Source organism: Mauremys mutica, chromosome 1 (assembly GCF_020497125.1).
Source record: "Mauremys mutica isolate MM-2020 ecotype Southern chromosome 1, ASM2049712v1, whole genome shotgun sequence".
Lineage (NCBI taxonomy): Eukaryota > Metazoa > Chordata > Testudines > Geoemydidae > Mauremys > Mauremys mutica.
Window position 1 is genome coordinate 241,565,831 of NC_059072.1, and position 24,672 is coordinate 241,590,502.

Here is a 24,672-nt window from a genome sequence, read left to right on the forward strand (position 1 = left end):
TCTCAAAGTACGGACCCCAGCAATGTGGACATCATAGTGTTAATGGGGCAGGTTCATGCTGTGGAATGCCGATTCTGGGCCCAGGAAATAAGCACAGACTGGTGGGACCGTACAGTGTTGCATGTCTGGGATGATTACCAGTGGCTGCGAAACTATTGTATGCGTAAGAGCACTTTCATGGAACTTTGTGACTTGCTTTCCCCTGCCCTGAAGTGCAAGAATACCAAGATGAGAGCAGCCCTCACAGCTCACAAGCGAGTGGCGATAGCCCTGTGGAAGCTTGCAACGCCAAATTGCTACCGGTTAGTCAGGCATCAATTGGAGTGGGCAAATCTTCTGTGGGGGCTGCTGTGATCCAAGTAGCCAACGCAAAGAGCTGCTGATATCAAGGGTAGTGACTCTGGGAAATGTGCAGGTCATAGTGGATGGCTTTGGTGCAATGGGATTCCTTAACTGTGGTGGGGCGATAGACGGTACCCATATCCCTATCTTGGCACCGGAGCACCAAGGCAGCGAGTACATAAACCGAAAGGGGTACTTCTCAATGGTGCTGGATCATAAGGGACATTTCACCAGCATCAACGTGGAATGGCCGGGAAAGGTACATGACGCTCGCATCTTCAGGAACTCTAGTCTGTTTCAAAAGCTGCAGCAAGGGACTTTCTTCCCAGACCAGAAAATAACCGTCAGGGATGTTGAAATGCCTATAGTTATCCTTGGGGACCCAGCCTACCCCTTAATGCCATGGCTCATGAAGCCATACACAGGCAGCCTGGACAGTAGTCAGGAGCTGTTCAACTATAGGCTGAGCAAGTGCAGAATGGTGGTAGAATGTGCATTTGGACGTTTAAAAGCTGGCACAGTTTACTGACTCTGATAGACCTCAGCAAAACCAATATTCCCATTGCTATTACTGCTTGCTGTGCTCTCCACAATCTCTGTGAGAGTAAGGGGGAGACGTTTATGGCAGGGTGGGAGGTTGAGGCAAATTGCCTGGCTGCTGATTACGCACAGCCAGACACCAGGGCAGTTAGCCGAGTACAGGAGGGCACGGTGGACATCAGAGAAGCTTTGAAAACCAGTTTCATGACTGGCCAGGCTATGGTGTGAAAGTTCTGTTTCTTCCTCCTTGATGAATCCCTGCCCCCAGCCCTTGGTTCACTCTACTTCCCTGTAAGCTAACCCCTCCCCCCTTTGATCACCACTTGCAGAGGCAATAAAGTCATTGTTGCTTCACATTCATGCATTCTTTATTAATTCATCACACAAATAGGGGGATAACGGCCAAGGTAGCCCAGGAGAGATGGGGGAGGAGGGAAGCACCAGGTGGGGTGGGGGAGGACGGAAGGACAAGGCCACACTGCACTTTAAAAAAAAAGTTATTGAATACCAGCTTTCTGTTGCTTGAGCAATCCTCTGGGATGGAGTGGTTGGGTGCCCGGAGGCCCCCCCACCACATTCTTGGGCGTCTGGGTGAGGAGGCTATGGAGCTTGGGGAGGAGGGCGGTTGGTTACACAGGGGCTGTAGCGGCGGTCTGTGCTCATGCTGCCTTTCCTGAACCTCAACTATATGCCGGAGCATATCAGTTTGTTCCTCCAGTAGCCTCAGCATTGCATCTTGCTTTCTGTCACCAAGCTTACGCCACCTATCATCTTCAGCCCGCCACCTGTCCTCGCGTTCATATTGTGCTTTCCTGGACTCTGACATTGTCTGCCTCCAAGCATTCTGCTGTGCTCTTTCAGTGTGGGAAGACTGCATAAGCTCAGAACATTTAATTGCAAGTGCATTTTTTTTGCCTTTTAATCTTCGCTAGCCTCTGGGAAGGAGAAGATAGTGTGAGCGTTGAAACATTTGCAGCTGGTGGAGGAAAAAAAAGGGGGGAGAGTGGTAGTTAAAGAGACATTTTAGAGAACAATGGGTAGACTCTTTCATGGTAAACCTTGCTGTTAACATTACATAGCACATGTGCTTTCGCGAAAAGGTCACATTTTGCCTCTTATTGATGGCATGCCGGTTTGATGTGAGAGATCACTCACGCAGGGCCAGGCAACAGAATTTGGCCTGCAGGCAGCCATGGCAAGATACAGTCTTTTGGCTTCTTTAACTTTCATAACATGTGGGAATGGTTTCAAACAGCAGCACCCTCATTTCCCATACCAAGCAGTCATTGGGTTGGCCATTTAAAAGCAGGGGCTGCGGTTTTCGGGTTAACGTGCAGCACAAACCCAACTAACTCACCCCACCACCACCACCGCCACACACACACACAATTCTCTGGGATGATTGCTTCACCCCCTCCCCCCCACCACGCGGCTAACAGTGGGGATGATTTCTGTTCAGCCACAGGCAAACAGCCCAGCAGGAATGGGCACCTCTGAATGTCTGCTTAATAAAATCACCCTATTTCAACCAGGTGACCATGAATGATATCACTCTCCTGAGGATAACACAGAGAGAGAGAGAGAAAGAATGGATGTTGTTTGAATGCCAGCAAACACCAGGACCATACGCTGTGTTATGCAATGATTCCAGACTACGTGCTACTGACCTGGCGTGGTAAAGTGTCCTACCATGGAGGACGGAATAAGGCTGCCCTCCCCAGAAACCTTTTGCAAAGGCTTTGAGAGTACATCCAGGAGAGCTTTATGGAGATGTCCCTGGAGGATTTCCACTCCATCCCCAGACATGTTAACAGACTTTTCCAGTAGCTGTACTGGCCACGAATGCCAGGGCAAATCAACCATTAAAGACACTTGCTTTTAAACCACATATAATATTTACAAAGGTACACTCACCAGAGCTCCCTTCTCTTCCTGGCGGGTCTGGAAGGCAGCCCTGGGTGGGTTCGGGGGGTACTGGCTCCAGGTCCAGGGTGAGAAACAGTTCCTGGCTGTCGGGGAAAACGGTTTCTCCCCTTGTTTGCTGTGAGCTATCATCTTCCTCATCCCCAAAACCCTCTGTTGTGTGCTACTCCACTGGCAGAGTCAAAGCACAGTATTGGGGTAGCGGTGCCTGCACCTCCTAGAATGGCATGCAGCTCATCATAGAAGTGGCACGTCTGGGGCTCTGACATGGAGCAGCTGTTTGCCTCTCTGGTTTTTTGGTAGGCTTGCCTCAGCGCCTTAAATTTCATGTGGCACTGCAGCGGGTCCCTGTTATAGCCTCTGTCCTTCATGCCCTTGGAGATTTTTTTCAAATGTTTGGGCATTTCATCTTTTGGAATGGAGTTCTGATAACATGGATTTGTCTTTCCCATACAGCGATCAGATCCCAAACCTCCCGTTCGGTCCATGCTGGAGCTCTTTTGCTATTATGGGACTCCATCATGGTCACCTCTGTTGATGAGATCTGCACTCACCTGCAGATTGCCATGCTGGCCAAAGAGGAAATGAGATTCAAAAGTTCTCGGGCCTTTTCCTGTCTACCTGGCCAGTGCATCTGAGTTGAGAGCGCTGTCCAGAGCGGTCACAATGGAACACTCTGGGATAGCTCCCGGAGGCCAATACCGTCAAATTGCGACCACACTACCCCAAATTTGACCCGGCCAGGTCAATTTCAGTGCTAATCCCCTCGTCGGGGGAGGAGTACAGAAATCGATTTTAAGCGCCCTTTAAGTCGAAAAAAACAGCTTCATCGTGTGGACGGGTGCAGGGTTAAATTGACCTAAACTCGTAGTGTAGACCAGGGCTAGAGTAGTAGTTAGGAACCTGTTTGAAGTATGGTGGTGAAGAGACTTTGTAAATGCAACCTTATATACCAAGATATGGCCAACTATCATGTTGACCACTAATATGTTGTGCCCTGCCCTGTCTTTAGGCTGTGAGCTCCTTAAGCAAAGGACCTACCCTCACTTTAGTAGGGAAAGCACTTAGCATGCTAGAAGTGCTCTCAGGGACCGTCAACAACTGCAATTCCAGACATTTGAATATAAAAACCTCACACTTTTTAAAGTTTCTTCAGCCATACTCTCCATAGAAATCTGTAAACAAGACCATTTAAAAATACCTTGACTCTAGCTAAGATGCCTATCACCTTTTTATCTAAGCAACTCATTGGAACAAAACAAAAAAAAAAATCAATGCCAAGATGGAACTCCAAACTTTTTACTTTGAGACTTAATGATTACTTAAAAACAAAAAACCCAAAAAAGTTTTTAATAGTCCCATTTAGCTAATCATTCTGACATTAATTAAATTAATATATTTGACAATACCACAGAAACAATCTTTTCTTCCTGGTCTCTCCCTTCTAGGATGCGAAAAATGGTCTCCAACTTTTTTTTTTTATGCACAAGATCACTTTTTGAATATAAGTGCAACCCAGGATCTACCCCACGCTTTCCCCGAAGCCCCACCCTGCTTACTCCACCCTCCCTCCGTCGCTCGCTCTCCCCCACCCTCACTCACTCACACCAGGCTAGGGTAGGGGGCTGGGCTGCAGGAGAGGATGTGGGCTCTGGGCTGGGGCTGAGGGGTTCAGAGTGTGGGAGGGGGTTCAGGGCTGAGCCTGGTGCAGGGGGTTGGGGTGTAGGAGGAGGTGACAGGTGCAAGCTCTGGGAGGAAGTTTGGGTGCAGGAGGGGGCTCCGGGCTGGGACAGAGTGTTGGGCTGCAGGAGGGGGTATGGGGTGCTGACTCCAGGTGGGGGCTTCGGACAGGTGGTTGGGGTGCAGGAGGGGGCTCAGGGCTGGGATGCAGAAGGGGGTGCAAGCTCCTGCCAGGCACCACTTACCTCAGGCAGCTCCCGGTTGGTGGCACAGCAGGGCTAAGGCAGGCTCACTGCCTGCCCTGGCCCCACACTGCTCCCAGAAGCAGCTAGCACGCCCCCACGCCTGCGGCCCCTGGGGGGAAAAAGGGTGGCACATGGCTCCGCACACTGCTCCTCTCTGCAGGCACTGCCCCCACAGCTCCCATTGGCTGCAGTTCCCCATTCCTCCCAATGGGAGCTACGGGGGCAGTGCTTGCAAGCAGGAACAGCATGCAGAGCCCCCTGGCCTGCCCTCCCCCAGGGCCTCAGGGGCGTGCTGGCTGCTTCCAGGAGTGGCGCAGGACCAGAGCAGGCCGGGAGCCTGCCTTAGCCCCATTGCGTCACCAGACTTTTAGAGGCCAGAGACCACGATCGACTGGCAGAGGCTCCAGGATCGACCAATCACAATCAACCAGTTGGTGACCACTGCCTTAGAACAGCTCCACAGACAATGACATCACCACCACCAGCTCATCTCAAAGAGGCACTCCTCCATATCAACAATTTAGCCAGTATTCAACATGCTGTTAGGCAACCCCACAGGAGAAGAGGGAGTAGGGAAGAAAAAGAAAGGTCTGTTTTAAACACAATGATTTTATCATGAAGAAAACAAAATTATGTATGACAGGTGCTAAAACTACTCAGTTCATAACTATTTTTATGACTACAGAAGTAACTGCCCCTTATCTTTATTCAAAGACCCACTGGCCCAGTTATGATTTTCAGCGCTAGCACTTATGAACTGTGCACTACCTTTATCCACAGAAGGAACCCCTGACATTTACCCAGAAGTCAGAAAAGAGACTTCCATTTTGGCCTCAAAATAAGGTGTGGAATACAATCAAGAAGGTAATAATTCTGGAAGTAGAGACAGAGCGCCTACACACAGTAAACTAGACCTAAATAGCCTCACCTCTGTGGCTACATATTTCATGGCAGTACCCAGAAAATAATTCTTCCTTAAAGATTATTTAAATTGTTAGTGTCCCTTACTACTATGAAAGGGAAGCCTCATCTAACATAACACCCCTTTCGTGCTCCACATCAGTCTGACAGAATTAACATGGAGTTCTAAGAAACAAGAAGTGTAATCCTGGCACCACTGAAGTTAGCAGGAGTTCTGCAATTGACTTCAATGGGTTCAAGATTTTGCAATCTACTGACTTCGCTAGCTCCTAGCAGAAATCTAAAAAAGACACCAATGAGATTTGCTTTTTAAGACGTACTTAGCTTTGCTGTGTCCCAAGCCAACAAAGACTTAGATCAAATTAGGATATAAAAGCCTTTGTTTGTAGAGGTTGACTCTAGTAGGAAGCAGTATTATGAAGAGTAAAATTATGACTTAAAATAGTCTAAAAATGTCAAGGTCTTCATAGTCTCCCTCCATTAGCTTAAAAAAAGTTACAGGAACAGTTTTGAGAGACTGACATATAAAGCAAACATCTTAAAGCAAGCATGGCTTCCACTGGAGTTGAGAAAGGATTAAAGTAGAAATGTAAATAAATGCAGAAGTGATGCCTACCACTGTGTTTCAGTGATATTACAGTAACTGGGATAATTTATCAATTTCTCAGTCTCAACATAGAGATAGTACCATCAATTCTGAGAACTAAAGTACATAATATCTCCCCTCAAAAAGAAACAGCAGTAATACAATGATTAAGAGATCATTTATGCTTACTGTAGGAGCCATGTTCAAGAGAAATTGTACACCCATTGAAATTACAATAGAGAAGCTTTGTACCAAATCTTCCATGTCTAAAAACTTTGCATTTAAAACAAACAGATGACATTAAAAAAGTGAAGAATTATTCTGAAAAGTGATTTAAAAAGCACATTAAGATATCTGTTCACTGGGTATTGTATCTGCTTATTTTAATGACAAAAATTAGCTTTCACTGTTTTACTCTTGATAGCCCTGCAAAGCTAACAGTAACGTAAGAACCAGAGCTGAATTCTGCTCTCTAGTGAACCATCACCATAGCTAAAATTCAAAATTCTGATCAGTTACAACTATGCTAACTAATTAAAGGAAAAAAGGTTGCACAGGAGTCATTGACAGCATTATCTGAGTACAATAAGGTGGCCCAGATACACCTTACGGCATAATTAGACCTGAAGAAACTTATTACTGATGACAATGCCTGATAAAGAAGCCAGTTTGACTTTCACTGTAGGAGCCATGTCACAGCATGATAGGCTGAGAGTAAAGCCATTTCTATATTAAAACATGTATATCAGTGTAACTAAGTTGATTTAGCTACATCAGTCCAAACCCTTATACAGCCTCAGGTCTGTCTAAATTCTTCTAAAACCAATTTAGCTTATACCATTTTCTCCTTTTGTATAGTTCTTCCAAAAAGCAACAAAACATTTTACAAATAGAAAAATTATAAAAACCACAAGACCTAGTAAAAAGGCATTTGGGAAAAAGTGTAGTATCTGAAGCTAATTTTAAACATTTGGAAATTAACTAGACCTCAAGTTGATATGGTCCCTTTGAGCTTTTATTTTTCCTGCAACAGAGCAAAACCAGAATTAGTAATCACTCAAAGCCACATATAGCTGTAAATGCCAATCAAAAATTAGTAATAAGAGTACGACAGAAAGATCTAGTAGGAAGGTCAGTTACAAATATACAGATGTATATATAAATGTGTCCACACACAAGTTCTATGACAATTGAAAAACAAAATAGAACAAGACCACCTACTTACATGGAAGCAGAATTATGAACTACATCTTTTATATTTGTCACCTGAAGTGCGTTCTCACATTATATATATATATATATACACACACACACACACACACACAGAGCACAGTCAGAGTGAGAACATTTCTTCTATCACTTAATTTAATAAAAAACCTCTCTCACCAACAGAAGTTGGTCCAATAAAGATTGCCTCACCACCTTGTCTTTTATATGATTTCCATGCATGCTAATACAGACAGCAACTTTAAGTAGATGGTACTGTATACTCCACTTATATGTCTGCCAGGAAATTATACCACTAACAGACAGAATCTTCTACCTGACCTAAAGCATTTCCATTAAGTCCATCCAAAAAAAGAGCTGACAAAGGTGCTGGAATGTTTGCAGGCTTATTACAAACAAAACCTGGAAAAATTCACTTGCTGGAGTACAGCTCTGGGGTAAAGATAAATCTGATCCAGATGATTTACATGGTATCTGAGCAAACTGTTTGGCAGTGCCAAAAAAAAGGGGGTGGGGAAAGAGGTGACTTTCTAGAATCATTATAAAATAATTTGGAAAAAATCAGCATCAAGATGTTAGAAGGTAAAAACACCAAATGGAAGAACTGCAAGTGTCAAATGCATGGTTGGAAAGGTAAATGGGACATAAAAGACAACGCATTCAAGGGTTTTTAAATACCTTTGACATTTGATTTATCCTATCCCCCCCCCCCCCCACTCCCATGTCAGCACTTAAAGTGGTTCAATTTTGGTTAAAAAAATGCAGCAAGCCCTGGAAAGAGATGAGAAAACTAGAATGATAATTTAATCGCTTTTTTTAAGGCAGTGAAATAGTACCGTCAAAAGCAGTTAGATGCCCAGGCAGTCTGGTTGATGCTTAGTTGGCAGCCTTTTAAAAAACTTCAGAATTCAGCCATCCTGTTTTCCATGATTTTACTTCCATAGTTTTCTGCCATTTTTTGGCCACAATCTGACACTACCTTATTCACAAACCAGATTTAGGGTAGAAATATGGATATTCAGTTGTAAACTCTATAGGAGAAGGCATAAACTAAGGATTTAACCTCTTCCTCTTGTGCTGGCTCAACCCATGAGCTTTATATTTGGTAAATCATATTAGCTCAACACCACAAATATTCCACAGTTTCTCTGAATAGTTTTATTTTATCTCTGTGTGGCCCATTTCTGTTTAATTAGATCAAGCCAGATTTCCACTGAGAACACAAGAGTAGCATCATCAACATCCATCCACCTATTCCCTTGGAAACCTCTTTCAACTGCCATTGTAAATTCAGCGTCTCTGTAGACAGCCTTGTTGTGTAAGATGCTGTATTTTGATTCAAGTCTCTCTCATGCTCAGTGCAAATTTCAATACACTTATGGTAGCTGGATGAAAATAGAGAATTTTCCAGAGACTTTGACGAAGTATCATTGGGAAGCTACTTTAAAGCCCGTTTAAGACACCAATCGCGTGTTTCATTAATGAAAGTGCTGGAAATTTAAAAAAAAAAATCATTTGTATTGTGTTTTAGAGTTACTAGGTCTTATAAAGAAGTAAGGTTTAAGTAAGTATGCTGAACACCCATATGTAAAAATTTTAGGATGACTTCACCCACAAAATTTCTAACTTTTTCTTTTTATTTCTGTTGTCTGAGTAGATGGGAAAAGGCCAACCAAAAAAATTGTAGAGAAAAGTATCTTCAGCAAATTGGACACAATATTCTGCCATTTCCCCCCCCCCCCCAGAAGAATCAACAGCATTAAACAAGAATGCATTTGCTCCATGTATGTATGCTTGGAGCCATTATTAGATCACTCACATTTTTCCAACCATTTAGTGTTAATATCAGTGTTGATTCTTTCAGTTCTTCCTTTAATTTGATTCACTTTTACCACATTTAGATGTGAAACAGAGTTCAAATTTGTCTAAAGTAGAACATGCAGGGCAAGGTGCTTCACTTGCCTCTTTACAATGCTCATTTCATGCGACACTGAAGGTGATTATAATGTTAGCATAAGATAAGATTGCAACTTCATTATCAAATTCAAGTCTCTGTCTTTTAAATGATATTCGCTAGTTTGATTTTTCCCATTTATTTGAGAGACAAACAGGCTGTTGTTGAACAAAGCGGGATGTGGAAGAGCTGACGGAATGTCCAAAACAGTGGCTTAAATTATTACAGCATAATAGCAATGCTGACCAAACCATCAAAAGTCTCACTTGCCGGTTGAAGCTCAGTGTTCTGCTCTTCCTGTCCAACAGTGAAATTTTATTCAGTGGCACATTTGCTTTTTAAGAATCCAGAAAAACTGATTTTCTGCACTTCTTGAGCAGAGATGGTCAAAAAAAAAGGGGGGGGGCGCGCGGGAGGGTCCTGACTGATTTCCCAGAGCCTGAAAGCCCTGGCAGCTGCTGAGTAAATTTCAATCAAGCCGTTGGGGTCCAGGGAGCAGATTTGGTTTTGGAAACACCATGTTTCAAGGGGAAACCCTCTCCCCCACCTGCACCCCACCCAGATTTCCAGTTCACAGGGCTTAAAAGTATTGGATTCTTTCTGACTGAAACAAAACCAAATTTCAAAACCACAATTTCCCACAATCCAGTAATCCTGCATTATGGCCAGCTCTACTCTTGAGATGACCACAAATTTAACCTATCTGGCTGTTTATCAATGTTTACATTTCATTTTAAAATCATCATTTGTTTTGATTACTTCATTCCATTCAGTTATTTAAGGGAAAGGAGCCTCTCTCTGTTTCTCCCCTCCTTGGTGCTGCAGATGTGGAAGATCTAGTCTCTACTCTTGCCCTCCCATCTTCTATCTTGGAGCTGCCTCCTCAGTGAATAACTTCTGTGCCTGCCTCTGCTGTTCCTTAGAGCTCTCCTAAGGAGCCACAAAATGAAACTCACATTCTGCTGAATGGAAAGCACATGCCCAGGAAAAAACTTTTTTTTTTTTTTTTGGTGATCAGGCCCAAATCTGGATGGGATTTCCCCATACTGAGTCACCATAATGGGTGATAAATCCAGTTGGAATCAATTTGATATTAAGGTATGCAAGTTAGTGCTAGAATGATATTAAAAAGAAAAATAAGAAACAACAAGCTGTTAAAGGAGAATAAAAATAAGTCTCAAATGATCCCACCAAGGACTTGTAATGCTTTTCCTTGTCGGGAGTATACACCTTCCTGGTTCATTATCGCTTTTGTATGTGGTCATTTAAAATCTGGAAAGAACTGGTGTGAAGCAATGGGGGCGGGGGGAGGAGAGAAAATATTGCCACTTATTTTGCAATATATGCTAGGTGGTGTGTATGTAAAATATTTGGTGTACTGGAACAATAAATTGCTTACAATTTAAATTACCTCATTTACATTTGAAGCCTGTCAAATCATTTAAAAAGTAAACTTGTGAACGTTTTTATGAATGAAAGCCCTAAATTCAGTTCATTAGGATTCTGCATGAGAGACAAAGAGACAGAGAGATGAAGAGGGGTCTATTCAGTCAATCCCCCTAATTTTTGCACAAACCATTATTAGTCTGGAAGTTTGTAACAGAGTTACCATATTCATTATTTTCATGTTTTAAAAAAGTTTCCATCATTCAATCAGGGAGATTAAACAATACCACATGACTAACCACTTACTACAAACAAGGAACTGAACATTTCATGAACAATCCATACACAGATTTCTTCCTTGAAATTATTTGTTGAATACTTACAAATAGCTAACACATTCCAAAACATCAAACATTCGTTTGTGAACTTGCTAAACAAAGAAAGGGTTAAATTCCTAATTATTACACAATTACACCTCTACCCCGATATAACACGGTCCTCTGGAGACAAAAAAAATCTCACCATGTTATAGGTGAGACCACGTTATATCAAACTTGCTTTGCCCCCCCGTTCCTTGTTCCCTGATCACCCCCTCCAGAGACCCCCGTCCCTAATCACCCCCAGGACGCCACCCCTTACCCAACCCCCCCTGTCCCCTGACTGCTCCGACCCCTATCCACCCCCACCCCCCCCGCCAGGCGCTCACTGGCAGCGTCGGGAAGCCCAGCCCTCCCCCCCCCCCCGCACTCACCAGCAGTGGTAGAAGTGGAGCAGCTCAGCCCCAGTCCACTCCACTCCGCCAGATCCCAGCTGTGGCACTCGGCTTCCTGCCATCGGTGAGTGCAGGGAGGTTGGGGAAAGGATGGCCCCCCGCACTCACCTGCGGAGGGAAGTGGAGCGACGCAGCCCCAGCCCGCTCAGCTTTCCTTGCCACGGCCCCAGCCGTGTCGCTGGGGGGGCAGCTGGGGAAAGGTCCTGCACTCACCTGCGGCAGGAAGTGGAACGCCACGGCTGCGAGTGGGCGGAGTGGAGCTGGGCTGCTCCACTTCCGCTACTGCTGGTGAGTGCGAGGGGAATCCCTTCCCCCAAGCGACACGGCTGGGGCGAGGGAAGCAGAGCGGACTGCTCCCAGCCCCCCACTAATCCTCCGGGCCACTCTGGGACTGCAGGGCCCCCAAAAGTGCCCTCCCACAGCTCCTGCCCCCCAGCCCTTAGGTGGGGGGAGCCCCTGACCACCCCCGAAACCCTCAGCCCCAGCCTTGCCTGTCACCCTTAACACGCTGCTCAGAGCAGCATGTCAGAGTTTTACCGCCTTGTATGTGAACCCACCTTATATCGGGTCGCATTATATCGGGGTAGAGGTGTATTTTAAAATTGAGAGAGCAAAGAGATACACCAAACATAAAATTGTAGAATGGAGTCATTTTTCTCTTTAAAAAATTCCAAAAGTATTGAAATTATTCACCTATAACTGTCCAGAAAACTAAATCTTTACCACAAAACTAAGTGGCAAATTTGGCTATGACCACCATTTGTCAGCAACAAAGTGACTAAAACCCCACTTTAAGATTCAATGCACATTTAGCTATAGAACTGGTAATCACATCTCCATAATTTAAGATAGATGCATAGTAAGAACATACCAACCTGCCTTAACTGGCTCTTTAAAGTATCCTTTATAAACATATATGATGTTTTAAACAAAGTTTCTTCATTTTAAGTAGCAAACTAACATCTGATTACACACGCGCACACAGAGTAACAAACCAGCTTAATTCAGAGCCCCACAAATTCAGTTGTCTAAGCCCCGGGGAAATAACTTACCTTCAAACAAGAGTGTAGAAGAGATATACTGTTATTTTTGTTTGACCTGTACCAGTTTTCATCCAAATATCACTAAATGTGTTCTACAAAGTGGGTAAGAACTATTATCTGTATCCTAGAGATATAAAGGAAAGTTGTACCCTTCAGCAAATCATACACAATGAGTTAATTGTATAGGTGTGACTAAAATCCAAGCCTCCAGACTCTAGGCAGCATGATCAAGTGGGCATGAAGTTTCCAAAGATTTTTTAGATATAGTTTAGATTCTTACCTACAGAAATAGTAAGTGAGTTTTAAACAGACATCTTATTTTAGATCTCATGTTTATTATTCTTTTAAATCAACAGAACACATTAAAATTAAATTAATTATCATAACCAAGCGGCTGCTATCATGCCAACAAGGGATCAGAAACACCATTTAACTTATAGGAAAATGCAAATGTAAAACCAAAGCTAATGGTAGGGGCCTCAGGGGCAGTAATAGGATCTCAAACTACTTTTAACTCATTTTTTAAATTGGCTCGATTTCAAGTTGACTCTATCCCTTTTATAATATAGGCACTAAGGATGAAACTTACAAGGGGGACTTAGGCATCAATGACATTCACAAAAAATGATTGCTCTGCTGCTTCCTAACCCTGTAGAAACCTAAAGTCTGCACCAGAAAAGCCCCTACGGTGCCTACATTTTGACAGCTGGGCATGTGCAAAGCCAGCTCAGTGATGACACTGCCCATCAACTTGGTGCCTAAATCACACCCACCTACGCCCCAGTGGGATTCTCAAATGAGGCATTCCACGCCTATCTTGCCCTGGGGCCCAATTCAGGAGACAAGTTCTGAGCACCCCTAAATCTACACAACAGATACAAGAAGCAGTAGTCATACCACCCCCTCCTTCCCAGTAACCTTTAGCACAATGGTTGGCGTACTCACCAAGACCTTGGGAGACCAGGGTTTCATGGAGATTTCATAGAATATCAGGGTTGGAAGGGACCTCAGGCGATCATCTAGTCCAACCCCCCGAGCGCTGGATCTTTAATTTGGGTCACTGGACTAGGGGTATTTGGGGGCAGGTCTCAATCTCTCCTATTGAAGCCACAACCATAAATATTTTAAAGAACTGCTAAGAGCAAAATGCACTCAACACTCTCCACAAGAGTAGAAGTTCAGCAATAAAGAACTAAAGTATGCTTTCAAAAAGCTGTTGAGTAACTTACGGGTAAACTGCCATTTTTAAAAATGGCAAGATTTAAGATTAAAAAAAAATAATTTAAATTTTACCTTATTAAAACAACAAGGATGACAGCTTCTGAGATCTCAAGAAATGAGACACAAACTTTCTAGTTTCTCTGTCAGAGTGAGTTCACAAGCAACAGGTAGAAAGGGAAAGAGGGTTTAACCCCAATCCTGCCCACAGGCCCCCTAATGTAGACACTTATACTCACAAAAGATTCTATTGATTTCAATAGACCCCTGATCTGGCAATAAGTTTCAACACCACTACAGGTGTTCATGTGTCATCTCCTTTGCAAATCTTTGCTTCAGGTACCTGCTATATTACTCGCTCACTCTAGAAAGAAAACAAGGAAAACAGCTGCTCAGATTTCTCAGAATCTTAAGGAAGCAGTTTTTGTAAAGGTGACCTAAAAATAAAGGGGGAGAAGAGGGGTTATAGCTTTTTTGGTGATTTATAGTCCACATAAAAACTGAAAAAGATTTTCACACCTCTGCAAAAGTTTTGTTCCCCCTGCTTTCCTTCAGACTTAAAAATATAAGGCATGTCATGTCTAGTCTGACTAGAAGTCAGAAGTTCACACAAAAAAGACCCAAATCATTTTAGAGCACACCCTACTGTGAAATAATTTTTTTTTAAAATAGACTCATTTGAAAACTCATTTTTCTACTAGAACAGCCTTTCAATATCACTTACTTTAAAAAAAAAACTTGTAAGGTATTTTTGATTTCCAGTTTATAATTTTTAAGGGTCTTCTGGGCAGCTCTAAAGTTACACTACCAAGCATGCTCAGATCTTCCTGTTCTTCTCTGTGCACATGACCATGCCCCCAGCATTCTAGCTTAATCAGAGCTGAAATTGAAAATATCCTTGTGTATTGTTCGGAAACAGTAGATGCAACTGAGCTCCCCACACAACAGTATATCATAGGTGTGTCACCTACATGATGTAAGAAGTGCAACTGATCAACAAAACAGTGAATCTTATCATACACAAACTGCTTTAAAATGCATGAAGAAAAACTATAAAGAACAGCTCTCTAATCTCTAAAAAAAACAAGAGTACTTGTGGCACCTTAGAGACTAACAAATTTATTTCAGCATAAGCTTTTGAGAGCTACAGCTCACTTCTTCGGCTGCATAGGATGGAACACACAGACAGGAGATATTTATACATACAGAGAACATGAAAAGGTGGAAGTATGCATACCAGCAGGAAGAGTTTAATCAATTGAGATGAGCTATCATCAGCAGGAGAAAAAAAAACTTTTGAAGTGATAATTGAGATGACCCATAGAAGGTGTGAGGAGAACTTAACATAGGGAAATAGATTCAATTAGTGTAATGACCCAACCATTCCCAGTCTCTGTTTAAACCTAAAGTATCATTGGACTAAATTTAAAACTCAATCACCTAGAAAGATGTTTCCACCCTGAGTTCTGAATTATGTATAGTTAACCTTTTCACAACACCAAAAATGCATGACTCTCAGAAATTATGTTTTAAAGAAAGTGCAGTATTTAAATAATATGAAAATGGAGGATTAAATATCTCTAGCTGCACCACAATATTTTAACACTCTTCCATAGCTTGTCATACAATATAGTTGATTTGTAAGCATTATTATTTGTATTACAGTAACACCTACTCATTGTGTTGGGAGCTCTGCAACTGTAAAATAAGACAGGCCTGTCATGACAACATTAACCAAATACAATATGAAGGGTACTGAAAGGTGTTTTCTGGAACACCAGCAATAGAAACCTCCACTTTCTAATTCCAGCCCTAATGTGACATTTATCAGAGGGGTAGCCGTGTTAGTCTATATCCACAAAAACAATGAGGAGTCCGGTGGCACCTTAGCTAACAGATTTATTTGGGCATAAGCTTTTGTGGGTAAAAAAAACCCCACTTCTTCAGATGCATGGAGTGAAAGTTACAGATGCAGGCATAAATGTGACATTTGGCACTCTGTCAGATTCCCCACTGTAAAGTAATGATACTACTTACCTGCATCACACTAGGCTATAATTAATGTACTTCTAACACTGTGTACATGTAAAGATTATGCAAGTATGTATTATTTTAGCTAAACTACTATCTAGTAAGAAGTTTTTAAAGCTAAAAGATCCAGTATTTCAGATTCATAAAAAAATCTGTCTGATTTACCTGCACTCATCAAGTGAGAAATACTGCCAACACATCCTATAAAGACATTAAGACAACTCTTCCACATAAACTGCATACTTTTCAGTCTGACTTTATTCCTCGTGGCAGAATATGTCCTCATTTATTCCAAAGGCAATACTCATTTTGCATACTAGGCTAACCTCCCACCACACCCAAATGCACTCTTTCATGATTAAGCAGACTAGTGCAGAAACTAACAAGTCTTCGCATCTATCTGCAGTGAACAAAGAACATTTCAGCACGGACTTCTCTTATTAGGCGTATGCGCAGAGCATGGTGTAACAAGGCCCTGATCGGTTCTTTTGGCATTATCACAGTATTTATAGTTTAAGTGCCAAGAGATCATAATAAAAAATAAGTAAGTGCATGCTGACCTGGTGAGCCCATCCACAAATCACCTTTGCTTTCAGCTTGATTAGCACAAGGGGCTCATCTACACAAATTACATTTTCGTGCAGGGGGGCATCTATTTCTTACATCCACTAATCAATTTAAGCTACATCAAAATAAGCCACTCTAAACAGAAATAACTGCGCCCCCACAGGGTTTTGCACGGGTTTAACTAAAATCGGTTTTAAAAGGTCACAATGCTACTGAAACTGGTGCAACTTTCTGGAACTGACAAGGCCTAAAGTGGCAGCACCCCTGCCCGCGAGCGCCTTGATTCAGCACACAATGCGGGAGCCGAGAGCGAGAGGAATCAAAGGGACGCTTGCAGCTCGTGCACTTGTTATTGCCCCTTTGTCGGCACACGTGGGGGCCGAAAGGCAGAGAAAAGCTCTGCCAGGAGCTGCCGAGCGAGTCAGCCCCAGGCTCACCCCACAGGATCCGGCTCCCACCCACCCCGCACCCCGATGCTGCGCCGCCGCCAGGCGCGGCTGCCCTCGCCCCGGTCGCTGGCGCCCCCGCCCCAAATGCTGCCTCAGGTCCCGGGCCGGGGCCAGCGCCCCGGAGCCGCCTGGGGAGACGAGCCCCGCTCGGGGCCCCGCAGCCCCCGCCGCCGCCCCCGGCCCTGCCGGGAGAGGGAGCCGCGCAGCCCCCGCGGCCTTGGCGCCAACTGCCCCACGAGGCTCCGGCCCGCAGGGCCCCGCTCACCTTCTGGCCGCGCCCGCGTCCCCCGGCGTGTGCGGCCGCAGCGGCTCCGGGGCGCTCAGGGCCGCTCCCCGCCGCTCATCGCCCTCCCCGGCCGGGGCGTCCCCGCTGCCGCCGCCTCCCCGGTCCCCGGCCGCGCGCGCGCGCCTAGGCCCCGCCGGCCGCCCCGCTCATGCCGGCCCCGCGGCTCGCTGCTGGCGCTGGCAGGCGGCGGAGGCCGCACACAGGAGCCCTATTGTACCAGGGCCGCCGCGGCGCCAGGCCCCGCCCCTTCCCGGCCCGGCCGGCGCGTCCCGCCGCCGCCGCCGCCGCTGCGCAGAGCAGAGCGGCCTCCCCCCCGCCCCACCCCAGGGCCGCCCCCCGGCGCGCCAGGGCCCCCTCGCCGCCCCTTGCCCGAGCCCGCCGGGGGATCGGGTCCTACACGCCGCCCGCGGGGCGGGCAGCGGGGCACGGGGACCCCCTCGGTGCCACCCACCGTCGGCTCCTTGGCTGTGCCACAAGGGCGGAGGCTGCTCGGATCCATCCCCCTCCCCAGCGGCCGCCCTCGAACAACGGAGCAGGTGGCAGAAGGGGAAGCCGAAGCGGAGACGGGAGCTGGCTCGGGCGCACCCCCCCCCCCAACCCGCCCGGCGAGAGGCACGATTCGAGCTCGGGACTGCCAGCCTCAGGCCTGCGGAAAGCAGCTGCTGGGCTGTTTTTAACCATCCTTGGGCACCTTGGCCCTGCTCCGGCCCCCACTGACGCGCACAACAGCCCACTGAACTTCATGGGGTTACTCACATGTGGAAGCGTTTGTGGGATCATAACTTTACTACGTCAGAAAGTGGTTTGTTTTTAAATAGCACTTAGTGCCATCTCAGAGCACTTTAATTCCCAGTACTTGACATGTATGAATTATATTTGCCATCTTTAACAAGTGGTGGCATGCCACTCTGGCTGCCGCTGCCCTGTCTGAAAGAAGCATGCCTCAGTAGACCTTTGTGCAAAATACAAAATAGCCTAATTGACAACCAAAACCTGAACAAAACCAGAAAACAAACCCAATTCAAATAAAACTAACCAAAACAAATGAGAATTACCTCATGCCCTGAACTTCCACAGACCATCAAAGAGATATGGCTCAGCCACCATGCTGACACATTTTATCTTTTAAAAAAAAAATCTCAATCTGATTTCACCTACATCAATGGATGTAAGGTAAGTGGTGCTTTTTATAAAGCATTTACCTGAGCCCCTGAAACTTCAGGACTTAGAGAGTCAGCACGCTGAATTGCACCCAGAAATTAATAGGAAACAAGTTCGGAGAGTTGGTCTGATTTTTAAGTACACATTATTAGTTACATTTTCATGTGATAAATTCCAGCTTAGAGTAAAACATAATATCTGTCTCAAAGAATTTACTCTCTGAGGTACTGATCTTGCAGATAGATATGGGAATAACTTTATGCACATGAGTAAATGGGGCTACTTGTATAGTTACTGATAAAAGTGCAAGATTAGGGCCTAAATTTATAATCTCCAGCCCACTATCCTTACAAAATAGACAGTTGCATGCTGCACCTGTATCAAAGTATAGATTGGTCTCTTAAGTGACAAAAAAGCAATGGATGGCCACATGTAAAGTCTGTCCAGTGACCAGCTTCGGGTTTTACCTATTGTGACCTATTTCAGATAAAAAGCCCTCATCCATTGCTCTGAGAAACATTACAGTAAAATATGCAATTGAAACAAAGGATGACAAAAATTTCTATGGGCCACCACTGTTACCTGAGAATCAAAGAGCAGTGATGGCTCCAGTAGGCCATCAGATTGCAAATGTTTTTGGCAAAAGATCAACAAAATACCTTCAATAATAGGTGCAGACTTCACCCCCAGATAATTCCTTGTGCCAAGTATCAGTTATGTCATAGATCGGTTTGGAGGCAAATAAAACACATCTATCTTAGGTACTTCTATAGCCTCCATCACCCATAGTATGTGAATACTTCACAATCCTTAATGGATATATCCTCACCATCCTGTGAGGTAGGGAGGTACTGCTATTCCTGTTTCACAGATGGGAGGCGAAGTTCACCCAAGGTCATGCAGGAAGCCTGTAGCCATGTGCTAGGCTAGAACCCTAAAGGCTATCAGCCGTTCTCAAACTTTAGCAACCCAAGGACCCCCATTTTGATTTAAAAATTTTCACGGACCCCTAAGCCCTCCTATCAGCCCCAGGCCCTGCTTCAACTCCACCCCTTCCCCCAAGCCCTCCCACACTACTTCCTGGCCCTGGTCCACCCCTGCCCCTCCTCTTCCCATCCCCTCCCCTGAACATGCCCCATCTCTGCTCCTTCCTCTCCCTTCCAGCACCTCCTACACTCCACTGAACAGCTGTTCTGCACCATGCAGGAGGCACTGGGAGGAGCTGATCAGCAGGGCCAGTGGCCCCAGATATGATTCCACCCCCTCCCCACTCCTCCCCTTCCCTCCCAGTGCCTCCTGCAGGCTGCTGCACAGCTGTTCCTCGGCGTGCAGGAGATGCTGGGAGGGAGAGGGAGGAGTTGATCAGCACGGCCTGCGGACCCCAGTTTGAGAAACACTGAACTAGACCATCCTTCCTCTCAGCTAGCCACTAGGAAGATAGTGAAGCTGTATAATATGGGTAGAATAAGAAGGGGATGAAGAGCATAGTGTGATGACTGCATCCCAGAAAGTCTCACAATCTTCCACAAGGACCTTATGTACACAATGAACAAGACGGGTGGCAAAACAGAACCTTTAGTTAACTTTTGCATAGCATAGGCTATATTTTTAATAAAAGATTTGATTAGACAGAAACCACATTAAAAAGGTGATGAGAATAACTATGTGGTCATTTTTTTTCATGTACCAATGATCACGTTATTCTGTATTCTGTCCATTATTGTATGTTTCCCAGAACAAATGCTAGCATATTGTGATGGGTTTGATCACAGAAATCCCTTTGGGACTGCCACCTGATGTGCTTAGACTACCTCTGAGCCTGTTTTCCCTGCCAGCTTGGGACTTCAGTGCCTTGCCCGGTTTAAGCCAGACATGCTAGCCTGCTACAAACACAGACCCAGGTATGAACCACATCCCCCAAAAGCTGCAGGTTTAACTGAAAACAGTTTAAGAAGTGTTCCCGTCTCCAGCACTTAGATACCCAGTTCCCAATGGGGTCCAAACCCCAAATAAATCCGTTTTACCCTGTATAAAGCTTATACGGGGTAAACTCATAAATTGTTCGCCCTCTATAACACTGATAGAGGGATATGCACAGCTGTTTGCCCTGCGAGGTATTAATACATACTCTGGGTTAAATAATAAGTAAAAAGTGATTTTATTAAATACAAGAAGTAGGATTTAAGTGGTTCCAAGTAATAACAGACAGAACAAAGTAAATTACCAAGCAAAATAAAATAAAACACACAAGTCTAAGCCTAATACAGTAAAACTAAATGCAGGTAAATCTCACCCTTAGAGATGTTCCAATAAGCTTCTTTGACGGACTAGCCTTCTAGTCTGGGCCCAATCCTTTCCCCTGGTACAGTCCTTGTTCCAGCTCAGGTGGTAGCTAGAGGATTTCCCATGACTGCAGCCCCCTTTGTTCTGTTCCACCCCCTTATATATCTTTTGCACAAGGCAGGAATCCTTTGTCCCTCTCTGGGTTCCTACCCCCTCCTTCTAAATGGAAAAGCACTAGGTTAAAGATGGATTCCAGTTCAGGTGACATGATCACATGTCACTGTAAGACTCCAAGCCTACTTGCCAGCACACAGGTATACAGGAAGACTTACAAGTAAACAGAGCCATCTACAGTCAATTGTCCTAGTTAATGGGAGCCATCAACATTCCAAGCCACCATTAATGGCCCACGCTTTGCATAATTACAGTAGGACCTCGGTTTTATTTTATATGTCTAGTTTCAGATACAAGAGTGATACATTTATACAAATAGGATGACCACACTCAGTAGATTATAAGCTTTGTAATGATACCTTACAAGAGACCTTTTGCATGAAGCATATTCCAGTTACATTATAGTCACACTCATATTCTCATAACATCATATGGAGTGCACCATCACATGTCATACCTCTTTAGACACCCACAACTTGGAATAAAATGCCAAGAACATTTTTCCTTCTGTCCCATCACTTGCAGAGTTTCTTACACCAAGTTACAATGGCCTGGGGATCAGGATGGGCAATATTTATTGCTAGACTAGTGACAAGTTTAGGGTTCAAGATCTAGAGACTTAACGGATAGAATTAGATTTAGGGGAATATATGATGGATTTTAGCCCCAGTTGGTTCCTCAGTTATTAGACCTTAAAAATTTCATTATGTCAGTTAAATATGGACATGCTAATTCCAATCACTTTTCAGGCCCATGTTCTTGGATTTGTAGTGTTTAGAGAGCCAGTCATAGGTGCTAGAACTGGGGGTGCTACAGCACCCCCTGACTTGAAGTGGTTTCCATTATATACAGGGTTTACAGTTTGATTCAATGGCTCTCAACATTCCCACTATACAAATTGTTCCACCAACCCTGGATCCAGTCTTTACAGAGGATGAATGTGACAAATAATACTAATTCACATTTAAAAACAAACGTTTCTATGATAAATTTTTAATGAACTTTGTTGCATATACAGCACAGTGGGCTGAGGTCACAGGAGACAATTGACATGGCAAATATGAGGACACAAAGTCAATAGGACTACACATTTCAGTAACTGCTTTCCAGTGTGAGCCAGGATTTCATGATCTGGTCCTACATATAAAATCTATACTATGGAAGAAAGAATTACAATAACATTCTCAATCTATTCCTAGGAAATGCGACAAGATGAACAAATATAAAGCAGATATGGTGGTGTTATTTTCAGAGATGTCAAAGCAGTTTCCATGTTCTAGGCTGAAAGGATGAACTATAGATGCTCCAGACATCTAGAGAATATGAGGAATTTGCAGGCCCAGATGTTAACATGCCAATAAAATATAGCACAAACACTGAAAATCATCCCTAGGGAAGAACACCCTGGAAACTGAAAATAGAAAAGAGATGGGCAGGATGAAATGTATATATGTATACCATACTAGGGCTGAAATGAGTAATTATTCAGCTGTATAGAGTAGGCTCCACACAGTATATTAAACCAATAACAAGGTTACTTTGAAATAATGTTTAACATCTGAGAAATAAGGTCATTCAGAGTTTAGCATGAATGGAACTGGAGAAAGGATGTATAATCTGGAAGCCTGGAAGTATTTCAGTGACCAATTTTGGGAAGCAGGGGGACATTTTCTACCAACCCTATGGTCCATGTGCAAAAGTGTCACAGGTGATCAGGCGTCTGTGAGGTACAAATGTCACAGGATCAGTCACCTGAACTGAGAACAGAAATTCACAAATATTATGTCAAAGATCAACATATCCCCTTACTTCAAGAGCATTGACGCCAATTCTGAAGACTGCCAAATTTTTTATTCACTGGTAAGAGTTGATGCAGTTGGTGGAACCTTAATGCAGTACCTTTCAAACTGATGAATCAGCATTGACAGGTATTATAAAAAAGTAGGAAAGGTACCCCACTTCCCCATGTTTTCACTGCCTCTCTTATTTACTTTTTTATATCATTGGAATGTTATAGTAGAGAAAAATTACCTGGCAATTAAAATCTAATGACTGCTGTAGGTTTCTTCTGGGAAGAGGTTGATGCAAAGTAAAATCTTAATGAAAAGTCATGTAAACTACAATCTTTTTGTGGCTGAAATTTTAAGTTTGTGTGACATTCAATATTAGCAATGAACCAAAGAAAGAAGTTACTCACCTTGTGCAGTAACGATGGTTCTTCGAGATGTGTGTCCCTGTGGGTGCTCCACTCTCGGTGTTGGTGCGTCCCTTCGCCAGAGATAGTACTCGGTTGGGGGAAGGACCCATCTGATATCTAGCATGTGTAACGTTGCTTCTCGAGAGTCCTTATGTGGCTTGGGATAGAAGGCAGGTAATGTTAGTTCCAGTTTAAACCTTGTTTAATCTTGCCAAATTATTGATGTAAATATAGTTAAAGTAAGTTCTATAAATCAAAGGTCATCTTGGTTTAGTAAAAGAACAAGGTAGCCTCCATTTTGTGTTAGGTTCTTGTTCCTCTATACCAAAAAAAGCGGGAAAATAGGAAGCGTGGGAATCTGACCTTGCCCGGCAACAGTTTCCTATAAAGACAGATGAGGGGAGGAGCCAGGCGCTCTTGAGCTTTTGAGCAGTCAGAGGTTCAAGTGTCCAGTTCTCTCTCATAGTGCGGTACAATCTTGGCATTGGCTATTGGCCTGCAATAGTTACTTACTAATTAAGTTGGGTTTATTTGTTTGTTATTTTGGGAAAGCAAACTTACACACACGGACTTGGTCCAATTAGTTAGATACGGTGGGAGTTAAGATAGGGATACATACCTATCTGTTCCATCTGCCATCCACGATCAGTGTCCATCACTGGCTTTGGTCATCCAGATCCTGCAGCCTCTCCATCACTGACATCTGAAAAGGTAGAAGAACATCTTTGTGTTTTAGAGTGTATGAATGTGTGCTTGTGTTATCCCGAATCTCCAAAATCATTAATCCACCCCCCTTTCTTTCCTTTTCCCTTGTCCCTTAGTAAATAAAGTGTTGTTTGTTTGTTTACATTCATGTGTGTGTGTGGTTTATTGGAATCCAAGTCTGATAGATGGGCTTAATGGGGGGACTCAGCGGGAGGTAAACTGTAAGGCTCCCCGAAGTCTTCTGATCAGATCGGCCTAAGAAAGATAAAAATCCTTACAGTAAGTGTATGGTATGGCTAATATAAATGTTTGTAACCACTTTGGGCACAATTTTGGGTGAGGACGTAACATGATTTTGTCTTTGGTAAATACAGTTTGGTAAGTACGGCGGTTCAGCCATCAATGCTCCTATTTTTCTGACACGTCTTACAGACGTGATTGCTACTAGGAATGCAACCTTCATTGACATATGCAAGAGAGAGCAGGTTGCTAGAGGTTCGAAGGGTGGTCTTGTGAGACATTTGAGCACAAGATTGAGATCCCATGGTGGTGCAGGTTGGCGTACTTCTGAGTACATGTTCTGTATACCTGCTAGAAAGCATCATGTAATCAGATGAGTGAATATTGAAGCCCCTTCTATCTGTTCGTGGAAGGCCGTGATGGCAGCCAGGTGTACTTTAATAGAACTTATGGCTAACCCCATTTCCTTCAGTTCTAATAGGTAGTCTATGTTGGAGTAAAACAGAGTTCTCACTCTCTGATTGGGTGCAGCAAGTCAGATATTTTATCATCTCTAGCAATTGTGTGGATGGAGAGCGCTAAACAGGTCTCTCTCCAGGTAAACAATTACAGCAAGTGTTTATACCTTTTGTTACATACAATAATGAGTAATAGCTGCATTTTGTTTATACATAGGTCATCTTGATATCTTATTTTTCTCACTTCTATTTAGACTATAGTCTACATTCCATACTTTATCTAA

The 24,672-nt window shown here is 44.0% G+C and overlaps 1 protein-coding gene across 1 annotated transcript in view; it reads right to left on the minus strand.

Moving 5' to 3' along the window:
- JADE3 (jade family PHD finger 3) overlaps positions 1-17,277 on the minus strand; it is an 81,214-nt gene extending 63,937 nt beyond the window's left edge. The window contains exon 1 of the mRNA XM_045004757.1: positions 17,150-17,277. The gene's annotated coding sequence lies outside the window, so the exon portion shown is untranslated. The remainder of the gene's footprint in view (positions 1-17,149) is intronic.
- Between the last annotated feature and the right edge of the window lie 7,395 nt (positions 17,278-24,672).